Genomic DNA, 13479 nt, shown 5'->3' with positions numbered 1-13479 from the left:
TCTTTAGTCTTTGCATAAAAGGCATATCATAGGCCTTGCTATCTTGTTAGTTCAAGCTAGATCAAAGCCTGCCAAATGAGTCATATTTTAGATTTCACATTATGGTATTGGTAAGGGTGGCAAAAATCTAGCCTCCACCAATCAACCCACTGGAACCCAATAGGAATATATAGCTTTAGGTGATGCTTCTTTGAAAACGGGTCAATTCTGGATCAACTCAATTATATATTCCAAACTACTTGAAACTGATCTCAAAAATTTGATTCGGTTTGGTTTATCAGATGATGTTCAATGTGTGTGTGTGTGTGTATATATATATATATATATATATATATATTATTTTAGATCAGTTTCAAATTTTTGAGGTTGAGTTGGGTCAGCTCCAATCATTTTAAAAACAAATGTTTGTATATATATAGAGAGAGAGAAAAAGAGAGAGAGGTTGGTCGATCGGTTTAAATCAATTTTTTGAAAACTCAAATTAAGGCCGAATCAAATTTTTTTGATTCAAATTTTTTTCAAACCAAAATCAACCTCAATTTTTTTAAAAAAAACTTATATAAAACAAATTGAAGAGACCGGTTCAAATTGAATTTGTTGTTCAAGATTATCTTATTATGTATCAAAAAGATAATTTTAAAATAAAAAAATATTCTCTCTTGAATCCATCTATCCATTTTTATACCGGGATTGCTTCTCTTATTTATTTATTTTTTAAAATATCTCACTGGCTTTCAGTGGTTAACTCCAACATGTACCATCCCTTCTTTTCAGAGGCCTCATATATAAAACTAACACACAAATTAGACTCTCTCTTACTGCAAATAAATTGGGCTCTTTTTCTCTGACTCAACTCCGAAACAGAATAAACTATTCAACTCCTAAATAAATTAGAGACTTTATCACTTGCTCCATCCCTCTCTCTCTTTCCTTCCCTCAAGTATTGCGATCGCTAGCGTCATTCTAAAAGGAAGAAGAAATATACATCTTGCGCGCGTCGTGAGTGCATCGGAATGAAGCATTTACTTTTATCTTTTGTCAAATAAGCCCGTGTGATTGGGTTCCTATTGTCAAAGGATGCATCAGCAAAAGGGTATACTTGTTAATTGATACAAATAATATACATACATATGTACATACAAATAATATATTCTTTTCTACTATTATAACATAGGGCACAATCACTAATCTTGAAGTCATTTCATTCTTCCATTTGCCTTTACTCCCTGGGCTATAGCTTTTCTAAAATGGTAAAAGAAAACATATTAATCCTGAGTAAGCACCAAGCATACCTCCAATGATTCAAATAATCGCTAAAAATGCTTTCATCTTTTAATAAATGCATCCTCTTGGTATGGGCGTGTGTGTTATTTTAAGTAGGATAAGTGGAAGCCCGATTGGAATTGTCGCGAGGGTAGGATTGTGCCCACTTCCAGCACCCAGTGACTTTTTCTTTTTTCTTTTTTTTTTCTTCTTTTTTCCTGATACTTAGGGAGGCAAAAACCACCCAAGACTTTATTAAAAAAATTGGTAATTATAAAGAGGATGAGTTGTAAAGAGTCTGTCAGATCAGAACTGCATGTGTCAGTTGTAACTAAACAAACTTATAAAAAAGCAAAGAAGATAGCAATTTGTTAGACATGTATAAGCTAGAACAGAAACAAAAGAAAAAGGATTATGTGACTGTGTCATCTTTTGAAGAGCATAGCAACTCCAAAATACTTTTTTTCCAATACCTCTTTTTTTCCATCAAGCTTTTGTTGAGGAACATTCTAGTGTTCTTTTCCTTAATTAGTTGGCACCATAATGCAGAAGTGCAATTATCAAGCGACAAATAATCAATTAAATTTTCAATAGAATGGATATGTCATAGCCACCCATATTTTTTCTCAAGTGTGTCCCACATGCCTAATATGAGTGTTAAAGTGTAGCATTACATCAAAAGAGCATAACATATGACTCACTATCTTGCTAATTCAAGTATAATACAATTTAGCATATCTCCAAGATGTAGCTGATATCTCTCTTCCATATCTCCAAGATAAACCAACACTTTTGCCGGAGAAGAGGGCTGCCTCGGACACTCCGTAATTTTTTATTTTCTAACTTTATTGAATGTATCCGTACTCGCCATTTTTTTAAAGAAAAAAAAATACTTTTTTATATTGATAATCGAATTATGTATAGTTTTTTGAATTAGTACCTCACCTTTCTAGCTGCTGCCCCCTGATTAGAATGCTATATAGATCAGCCCCCACCCTAACTGAACCATGTCCTACACCTCACCTTCCTGTTCTTTTCCCTGTCGCTGGTAAGGCTATAGTTTTTAAGACAAGAGCCGCACGTTGGAACTGGGTTTGTCAATCGGTGCATCTCCTTGGCAATTCTAAATTTACTTGTTATCTTCTCCATCCAATAGTATCCGATAGTGAATATCTGTCAAAATGAACAAGACCGTGTCTATCTCTCTCTGAAGACTTCAAAGCGACAGCAGCATGCTATTGCAGGCTTGGCACATGGTAGCTTTTACATTTATATCTAAATTTTTAAATTTTAGTCAGCATACATATTTTTAATCCTAATTCGGTTGACCTAGACATTGGGTTTGGCTTCTCCTAACCCAATCAACTTCAAATAGTCTGAATCAAGATTAGGGAGCTCCAACCCACTTTTTTTTTTTTTTTGCCACTTCCAAATAAATCCTCTTTGCCAAAAAGTGAAAGTAAATTTACACGTTATCTTCCCTTATAGACAATTATAATAATTTATATAATTAATTTTTGATAACTTATTGCTAAAACATAAGTTATCTAAGCTGATTATGAGGTTTTATAGTTACAATGATGCATAACCTATATAGAAATGCACGTTTTGATGTTGACTAGATCAAGGTTCAATTTGCATGCTCAAGCCCGAGTTAGAATCCTCTGTAGTACATGTATTGCGCTGCAAATAGCCCTCGATGGCTGCCACATCATTCAATCATAGAGACCAGTAGCGATAAAAAAAATGATGTGTTGTGTATCGCATGCAACACATGGCATGTAAGGTTGTGCCCTGTTTGATTGCCGTCTCTCTTCATAATCGGATATGATATAACAGCTATCGAGGGCTGTGCAATATTCTATGGTGCAGAGGAGGATCAGAGCTTGTGTGATGTAGATCAAACCAAGCCCAGCTAGATGACGTAACTCTTAAATCTCGCTTGCAAGCTGGAGGGCGCTTTGTCGGTTTTATTATTATTCGCAACTGTTTGGTAGCTCCACAAGGAAAACGTGGTGTTTCGCATCACGTCCCAAACTTCAAACCAAACAAATGTTTGTGACACGTGAAAAACGTGGTGATAAATAACGAGTAGCTGGGAACCTTGGCCTTTGGCGAGTGCAAAAGTATTCCGTGGTCCCAAAAGCTGCTTTACCGGCAAGCTCACTACCAGTCCAAGCGAGCATCGCAAGGACGTCGAAAAAAAAAAAAAGGGGGCAAAGCTTAAAATTACATCACATGGTTGGTTTAGCCCACTCAAAGGATTTGCCTAACATGATTTTTAACTCCTGTGGAGATTGGTGCCGAATGCAGTAGAGTTGGTGATGTTAGGAGAAATTATACTTTACACCGTATGCACCAATATGATGTGCATCATGCCAATCACCAAGTTGAATCCATGTCCATGGAAAGAAGACATGGTACTTTGCATGGTGTATAATCGTATGGTGCGCGTGGTATAGGCTATAATTTCTTTGATGTTAGTTGTCCTTACTTGCACTCAGCCAATCATTGTCCTAGTCCCTTTACTCACTATTACTGAAAATAGCTTCACTGCTTGATAGCATTTGGCTGCCCATAATTCAAGCATACGCAATTCAATTACAGGCTTCAATTCAATTGCTTGTAATTGGAATTGCAATTGGAGAAAGGGATCTTGATTAGTTATGTGTAATTGAAAACTACAAATGCAATAACAACCGTTGACTCTTTGGCATGTGTGACACTACTATGTGTGACACTGATGAATACATAAGCAACCAGGCTGATGATGCATCACAATATTGATTTGGACGGGAATGAAGCTTATGGGCTGAGCTAAGATAGCGCTGTTTGAGTTGTTGTTTCGACTGGGGTTATAAACCGCAGCCCAGAATAGCCACGTGTCAAGAAAGATGCTTCAAATTATTCGCCACTTCAAAATATTATATCCTACACCACGTGCACCATGCCAATCACTTTATCTCGTTCCTGTAGGCCTCATTCGTCATGCATGAAAGAGTAGATGCCCTATAAGCCAATCATTTGATGGGTTTCTCTTTGTAATCCTCCAAATCATGTACTTTGACACTCGATATATATCAATAAAGGCATTGTGTTTCATCATTTGCTGCTTATCTATTTTATTATTGGATGATGAACCCCATAAATTAGGACATTGGTTTTAGGGTTATGATGAGATCATACTAGTGAGACCTAAAATCATAAAATCCTAATTTAGAATATTCCCAGTCAAATTGGTATATTGAGTCGGGGATCAATATTACCAGAAAGACTGGCACATCTTATGTATGCTCAATATAGAGGGTGATTGATCTCATAATCACTTGTGTGAGACACTAATACAAAGATGTGGGTGCTCATTAGAGGAATGAGTTCACTGAAATGACCAGCCATGAGAACATCTTATGGATTCTTACTTAATTATCAAAAGATGGTTCTCATAGTGGGAGTTGTGCAAGTGATCCTTAGACCTGAGATCACCATGGTACCTTGTGCACTTGAAGCTATGTTTTGGTTTACCCTCATTCACGACATTGCGTTGTGTACGGGGTATTCTGGATATGGTGGATTTTGTACGAAGGTTGTGAGTAGGTCAACAAGGAATCAGTCACTTCTAGTAAGAGAAGGTAACATCCTACTTACTCTAATCTTATGATGATTCAAGAAGCCTTTGATCAAAGCAAAATGAATATTAGAAAGAGTTTCTAATGTTTCATTGTTTGAATTATCATATAAAAGATTGAGAGAGACATGAATAAGTGATTGAGTTTGATATTGATCCATACTCGAGCACTTATTCAGGATGTAGTATGACTGAGGGATTGAATTGCACAGTAACTTTCCACTGAAGGGTATGTTTGGATTTGTCCAATACATTCCTCATCTTCCGGGTAGACATGATACGTTGCTAGACGTCAATCATGTCTTGTGGGTTGATCGGATCAAAGAGTTTGATTAGATCAAAGCATCAGAAAGGTTCTGATTGCTAAGTCAGGTTTAGCACTAAATTGAACCTAAATTGGATTAGAGGTATTCTAATCAGGTTAGGTCAACTTGCACCTGCACCTACTGCTGGCTAAGATAAGGAACCCAATGGGTCACACACAAGGAAATTGATCAAGGGTCTAATTGGATTAGATCATGTTTGCAAGATGAACATGCTAGCACGTGTTGCAAACCCTAGCTCCTGATTCAAATTAAATTCGAATATGATTCTTAGATTTGGTTGATCTAATATGATTAGATCATGACCTAATATGGGTTAGCCAAGAGTTGAAACCCATTTGGCTTTAATTAGACCTGATTTGATTAGGTTTAATGTTTTCTTTAAGTTGGTTAAACCCAATTGGATTGGGTTTGATAGGGCCTTCACTTCTGGACCATTGGATCGCTTCCTGGATGAAGGATCTGGTCCACTGGTTGGCGCCTTCATCTGGACCATTGGATGGCTTCCTGGATGAAGGATCTGGTCCACTGGTTAGCGCCTGAATCTGGACCACTGGATGGCTCTCTGGATGAAAGATCTGGACCGTTGCTCAGCGCCTGAATCTGGACCACTGGATGGCTCTCTGGATGAAAGATCTGGACCGTTGCTCAGCGCCTGAATCTGGACCATCGGTGATGGCATCTTACTTCTGGACCATTGGATGGCACCCTGGATGATGATGTCTTGATCTGGACCATTAGATGGCACCTAGATCTGGACCCTTGGCTTTGGTTCACTGCATTTGGGCCCTTGGATCATCAGGATTTAAGAGGGAGATGTGAGAAAGAAGTTGATACACCCTTCTCCTTAGCACCCCATCATGATGGGATGCATCTCTTGGCACATGCCTCATCATGATGAGGTGTGTGGATGGGATGCATCCCTTTATGATGCATCCCTCCATCTCTTATAAATAGGAGGTGCCTTGGGGTTCTAAAGATCATCCAAGAAAAAGCCTCTCCTTCTCTCTCCCTTATCCCTTCTTTCTTACAAGCCTCTCTCTTTTGTCCTAACCCAAGACAAGAGGGTCTTCTTTAGGACAAAAAGGCTAGTGAATGTTTTAGAGGTAGAAAGGAAGAAGTGAAGGAAAATCAGCCAATTAAATTCTTTGGAAGGATTGAACAATTAGAATCAAGTTTTGGTGGAGCTAGAGTCTTGAACCCATTCCTGTGTGGATCAACATCGGAGGGTGAACATTTGGGCACCTTAGGACATCTTCAGACATATTGGATATAGCGTGATAGGTATTCTTCTATACCAAGATTATATTTTCTACATTATTTGGTTATACTATTAAGGTGATCTTGGCTTATTAGGGTTTCATATAATGGGTTTTATAAGAAAATTTTATAATCCCGTATCTTCCGCTGCGCCCTAGGGCACTGGGAAACCCTAACAGTGGTATCAGAGCCACCCTTAATCAGTTTAACCAAATGATAATACATGCTATTATCTTGATGCTATGAGATAGCTAGGTTGTTTGTATGCATGATTAGTTTATGCTATGAGATAGTGTTATATTCATGTTGTAGCATAGTATAATTGCTAGTACTAAATTATAGAATGTGCAATGAGACCAATATAGTAGTATGAAAACTTTGGGCTGACCCATTCTGGAACAATCGACTCAGTTGGTGTCTAGGAAGGAAGCCACAGGTGGTTACTTAATTAGGACCTCACTCTCTGAGTGAGGGGTGCCTCCCACCTGCTTTCCTGGCCAATTATTTGATTGTCCTTTATGGTTGAGCTTAATGTTAGTAAGATACTACTATTTGAAAGCCCTCACTAAATTCATAATTAAGTCGTAGTGTTAATTGCTTTAAGCTGAGCCATTCTGAATCAATTGACTAAGTTGGTGTCTAGGAAAGAGGCTACAGGTGGTTATTTAATTAGGACCTTACTAAGTAAGGAGAGCCTCCCATCTGCTTACCTGGCCAACTATTTGATTGACCTCTATGGAAAAGCTAATTGCTGATATAACACTATAAAGGTCCTTCCTTCATGCTTAGATATTATTATGTCAATATCTACGCTAGCTTGTTGTGATTCCCACAAGGCTAGTATTAGGGATTGATATTGTAATATCTTGGTGCATATGATGCATATGGCATATTTTAATATGTTGCCTTGTTGTGATTCCCACAAGGGCAGCATTATTCAAATATGACTGTATAAAAATGAAGGGTTTGACTTAACTAGACACAATAGTTTGTTGTGATTCCCACAAGACTATATGTGTGCTAGAGGACAGAATAAAGTTGGGAATTGCATGGGATGCAATTGGAAAGAGTTTCCTACCTTTGAACTTATAAGGGCTTGTTGTGATTCCCACAAGGTCTTTTATAAGGAATTTGGATCTCAACCCCACTAAGAAAATTAGTATTTTCTCGTTCATCATACTTGAGGGTTATGATATTCGACAAAAATAGTGGGAGTAACAATTAGATAAAAGTCCTTGTCTGATTGAATACATGTCATCATGATTGGTCTGCTTATATTAGTGTTCTTTGTAATTATAGATTAATTCTGCAAAAATGGCATCTTCACTCTCACTTAGAGGTATCTTAGATACAAACAAATTGACTGGTCCCAACTATGTGGATTGGTTGAGAAATTTAAAGATTGTTCTCACACAAGAAAAACTTTCCTACATTCTTGAAACCCCTGACCTAGGGTCAGCAGGGGAAGGTGCAACTGAGGAGGAATTGGCCACATATCGTATGTGGAAAAATGATAGTTTGACTGTCAAATGTATCATGCTTGCTTCTATGAATAATGAATTGCAGAGGCAGCATGATAGCATGGATACTCACTCCGTACTCCTTAACTTAAAGGAGTTATATGGTGAGCAGAGCAGAACTGCTAGATATGAGATATCTAAACAGTTGTTCCGTGCTAGAATGATCGAGGGATCGTCTGTGCAAGACCACTGTTTAAAGGTTATAGACTTAATCACTCGATTAAGTCAACTTGGTTTTGCTATGGACAGTGAGCTCAGTCAGGATTTGATCCTGCAATCACTACCCGACTCATTCTCGCAGTTTGTCGTGAATTATCACATGAACAAACTGAATTCCTCCCTGCCTGAGCTTCTAAATATGCTGAAAACAGCAGAGTCTCACATCAAGAAGGACAAGGGTCCGATCCTTCTTGTTGGTGAGAGCTCAAAGAAGAAGTCGGGCAACAAGGGTTCAAAGAAAAAACTAAACCCTAAGAGTCGCATCAAAAAGAAGAAGGGAAAGAAAATCTCTGGACCCGGTACCTGTTTCCACTGTGGCAAGACGGGGCATTGGAAAAGGAACTGCAAGAGCTTTCTTGCAAGTGTGAAGCCTGATGCAAGTGTTGCATCAAAAGGTATGTTTTTATTACATGCCAATATGACATTAAGTTCTTCTGATTCTAATGCATGGGTATTGGATACCGGTTGTGGTTCTCACATATGCAAATCTTTGCATGGACTGCAGAAAATTAGAAGACTGAAGAAAGGTGACTTCGAGCTATATGGCGCTGGAGGAGAATCCATCCAGGCTGAAGCTGTTGGCACCTACATACTGGAGCTACTCTCCGGAAAGTTCTTGAAGCTAGAAGACTGTTATTTTATGCCAAAAATCATTAGAAATGTAATTTCAATTCCTTTGTTGCTTAAGAAAGGATTCGAAATAAATGGAAAGAGCAATGGTTGCTCTATTTCTTTATCTAATGAGTATTATTGTCATGGTACTATGGAAAATGGTCTTTTAGTATTATGTCTTAATAATGTTATGTTTCATATTGGCAAAGATAATAAAAGAAAAAGAGAAAATATTAATAATACCCTCCTCTGGCATTACCGATTAGGTCATATTAGTGAGACAAGGTTACATAAGTTGTATAAAGATAAATTCTTTGACCCTTATGATTTTGAATCATTAGGAACTTGTGAATCTTGTCTTATGGGTAAAATGACCAAGTCTCCATTCTCGGGACATGGAGAAAGGGCAAGTGAGTTGTTAGAACTCGTACACACTGATGTGTGCGGTCCTATGTCAACTCAAGCTAGAGATGGATACTCTTACTTCATCACATTTACTGATGACTTATCAAGGTTCGGTTTTGTGTATCTAATGAAACATAAATCCGAAGCCTTTGATAAATTTAAAGAGTATCAAAGTATGGTCGAAAAACAAACTGGAAAGTGTATTAAAATCCTTCGATCTGATCGAGGAGGAGAATACCTTTCTAGTGAATTTTTAGACTATCTTAAATTAAAGGGTATACTCTCTGAATGGACACCTCCATATACGCCACAATTAAATGGTGTAGCTGAAAGAAGGAATCGTACCTTATTAGATATGGTACGGTCCATGATGTGCTTCACAAATCTTCCAATTTTCTTTTGGGGACATGCCCTAGAAACTGCTGCATTACTATTAAATAGAGTACCATCTAAGTCTGTATCTAGCACTCCATATGAGATATGGAAAGGAAAGAAACCTAATCTTAAGTATCTTAAGATATGGGGTTGTCATGCTTATGTCAAAAGAAATTTTGGACATAAGCTAAGTGCTAGATCGGACAAATGTATATTTGTAGGTTATCCTAAAGACAGTTTAGGATATATCTTCTATGATCCTACCGAACAAAAGGTATTTGTTGCTAGGCATGCCACTTTCTTGGAAAAAGAGTTTTTCTTAGAAAAAGGCAAGGATAGAAGAATTGAACTTGATGAAGTTCAAGACCTACAAGGTGAGACACATAATAATCCTCAACCAGATGTACCCATGGAAGAGGTACAGCCACTACACACTACTCCTCTCCGAAGGTTAGAAAGAGTGCGAAATGCACCTGAGAGGTATGGATTTATCATTGAGAATGATGAAGCCCACATCATTGATAACGATGACCCTCTGACCTATTCGGAAGCTGTCAAGAGTAGGGACTCTGACAGATGGCTAGACGCCATGAAATCCGAGATAGATTCTATGTATACAAACCAAGTGTGGACTTTGGTTGATGCACCTGAGGGAGTGATTCCAATAGGGTGCAAATGGGTATACAAGAAGAAGATAGGAGCTGATAGCCAAGTAGAAACCTACAAGGCCAGGCTAGTGGCAAAAGGTTTCAGGCAAAAACAAGGCATTGATTATGATGAAACTTTTTCGCCAGTAGCTATGCTCAAATCTATTCGGATTATGCTTGCTATAGCTGCATACTATGATTATGAGATCTGGCAGATGAATGTCAAAACCGCCTTCCTTAATGGTCACCTTGAGGAAGAGGTTTATATGACACAGCCAGAGGGATTTGTCTCAAGAGGGAGAGCAAATCAAGTATGTAGGCTTAAGAAATCCATTTATGGATTAAAGCAGGCATCTAGGAGTTGGAACATCCATTTTGACATGATAGTCAAAGAGTTTGGCTTCATTAAAAATATAGATGAACCTTGTGTGTACAAGAAGACTAGTGGGAGTGCTATTGTCTTCTTGATATTATATGTGGACGATATATCGGTCAAGACTTGGCTATCAAAGAAATTTTCCATGAAAGACTTGGGTGAAGCATCCTATATACTTGGTATAAGGATCTATAGAGATAGATCTAAAAGGATGCTAGGTTTGTCCCAGTCTAGGTACATAGATAATGTGCTGAAGAGGTTCAGCATGGATGGAAGTAAGAAAGGTTTCTTACCCATAGGACATGGCATACAACTCTCTAGGAAGATGTCTCCTAAGACATCTGAAGAGAGGAATAGAATGAGTTCTATTCCCTATGCTTCAGCAGTAGGGTCGATCATGTATGCTATGTTATGTACCAGGCCTGATGTAGCTTATGCCTTAGGTATGGTAAGTAGATTTCAGGCAGATCCCGGGGAGGATCATTGGAAAATTGTGAAAAGCATTCTCAAATACTTGAGAAGGACTAGAGATGTTTTTCTGATTTATAGAGGATCAGAATTGAAACTAGAAGGCTATTCAGATTCTAGCTTTCAATCTGATCCAGATGATAGCAAGTCAATCTCTAGATATATCTTCACTTTGAATGGTGGAGCAGTGAGTTGGAAAAGTTCCAAACAGCAAACTGTAGCTGACTCAACTACTGAGGCAGAATACATAGCTGTTAGTGAAGCTGCTAAGAAAGCAGTCTGGATGAAGAAGTTCATCACAGAGCTGGGTGTAGTTCCTGAGATTGCCGGACCAGTCCCAGTTTATTGCGATAACACTGGAGCAGTTGCACAGGCTAAGGAACCAAGGTCTCATCATAGATCCAAGCACATTTTGAGACGCTTCCACCTTGTTCGAGAGATAATCGAAAGACAAGACGTCAAGATTGAACGAGTCGACACAAAGAACAATATAGCAGACCCATTTACTAAAGCTCTACCACAGCAGCAATTCAATCGTCACCTCGATTGTATGGGGTTAAAATATAAGGGCGATTGGCTTTAGTGCAAGTGGGAGATTGAAAGAGTAGATGCCCTATAAGCCAATCATTTGATGGGTTTCTCTTTGTAATCCTCCAAATCATGTACTTTGACACTCGATATATATCAATAAAGGCATTGTGTTTCATCATTTGCTGCTTATCTATTTTATTATTGGATGATGAACCCCATAAATTAGGACATTGGTTTTAGGGTTATGATGAGATCATACTAGTGAGACCTAAAATCATAAAATCCTAATTTAGAATATTCCCAGTCAAATTGGTATATTGAGTCGGGGATCAATATTACCAGAAAGACTGGCACATCTTATGTATGCTCAATATAGAGGGTGATTGATCTCATAATCACTTGTGTGAGACACTAATACAAAGATGTGGGTGCTCATTAGAGGAATGAGTTCACTGAAATGACCAGCCATGAGAACATCTTATGGATTCTTACTTAATTATCAAAAGATGGTTCTCATAGTGGGAGTTGTGCAAGTGATCCTTAGACCTGAGATCACCATGGTACCTTGTGCACTTGAAGCTATGTTTTGGTTTACCCTCATTCACGACATTGCGTTGTGTACGGGGTATTCTGGATATGGTGGATTTTGTACGAAGGTTGTGAGTAGGTCAACAAGGAATCAGTCACTTCTAGTAAGAGAAGGTAACATCCTACTTACTCTAATCTTATGATGATTCAAGAAGCCTTTGATCAAAGCAAAATGAATATTAGAAAGAGTTTCTAATGTTTCATTGTTTGAATTATCATATAAAAGATTGAGAGAGACATGAATAAGTGATTGAGTTTGATATTGATCCATACTCGAGCACTTATTCAGGATGTAGTATGACTGAGGGATTGAATTGCACAGTAACTTTCCACTGAAGGGTATGTTTGGATTTGTCCAATACATTCCTCATCTTCCGGGTAGACATGATACGTTGCTAGACGTCAATCATGTCTTGTGGGTTGATCGGATCAAAGAGTTTGATTAGATCAAAGCATCAGAAAGGTTCTGATTGCTAAGTCAGGTTTAGCACTAAATTGAACCTAAATTGGATTAGAGGTATTCTAATCAGGTTAGGTCAACTTGCACCTGCACCTACTGCTGGCTAAGATAAGGAACCCAATGGGTCACACACAAGGAAATTGATCAAGGGTCTAATTGGATTAGATCATGTTTGCAAGATGAACATGCTAGCACGTGTTGCAAACCCTAGCTCCTGATTCAAATTAAATTCGAATATGATTCTTAGATTTGGTTGATCTAATATGATTAGATCATGACCTAATATGGGTTAGCCAAGAGTTGAAACCCATTTGGCTTTAATTAGACCTGATTTGATTAGGTTTAATGTTTTCTTTAAGTTGGTTAAACCCAATTGGATTGGGTTTGATAGGGCCTTCACTTCTGGACCATTGGATCGCTTCCTGGATGAAGGATCTGGTCCACTGGTTGGCGCCTTCATCTGGACCATTGGATGGCTTCCTGGATGAAGGATCTGGTCCACTGGTTAGCGCCTGAATCTGGACCACTGGATGGCTCTCTGGATGAAAGATCTGGACCGTTGCTCAGCGCCTGAATCTGGACCACTGGATGGCTCTCTGGATGAAAGATCTGGACCGTTGCTCAGCGCCTGAATCTGGACCATCGGTGATGGCATCTTACTTCTGGACCATTGGATGGCACCCTGGATGATGATGTCTTGATCTGGACCATTAGATGGCACCTAGATCTGGACCCTTGGCTTTGGTTCACTGCATTTGGGCCCTTGGATCATCAGGATTTAAGAGGGAGATGTGAGAAAGAAGTTGA

The sequence above is a fragment of the Phoenix dactylifera genome, chromosome 11, assembly GCF_009389715.1.
Source record: "Phoenix dactylifera cultivar Barhee BC4 chromosome 11, palm_55x_up_171113_PBpolish2nd_filt_p, whole genome shotgun sequence".
Lineage (NCBI taxonomy): Eukaryota > Viridiplantae > Streptophyta > Magnoliopsida > Arecales > Arecaceae > Phoenix > Phoenix dactylifera.
Note: the sequence above shows the minus strand (reverse complement) of the source record.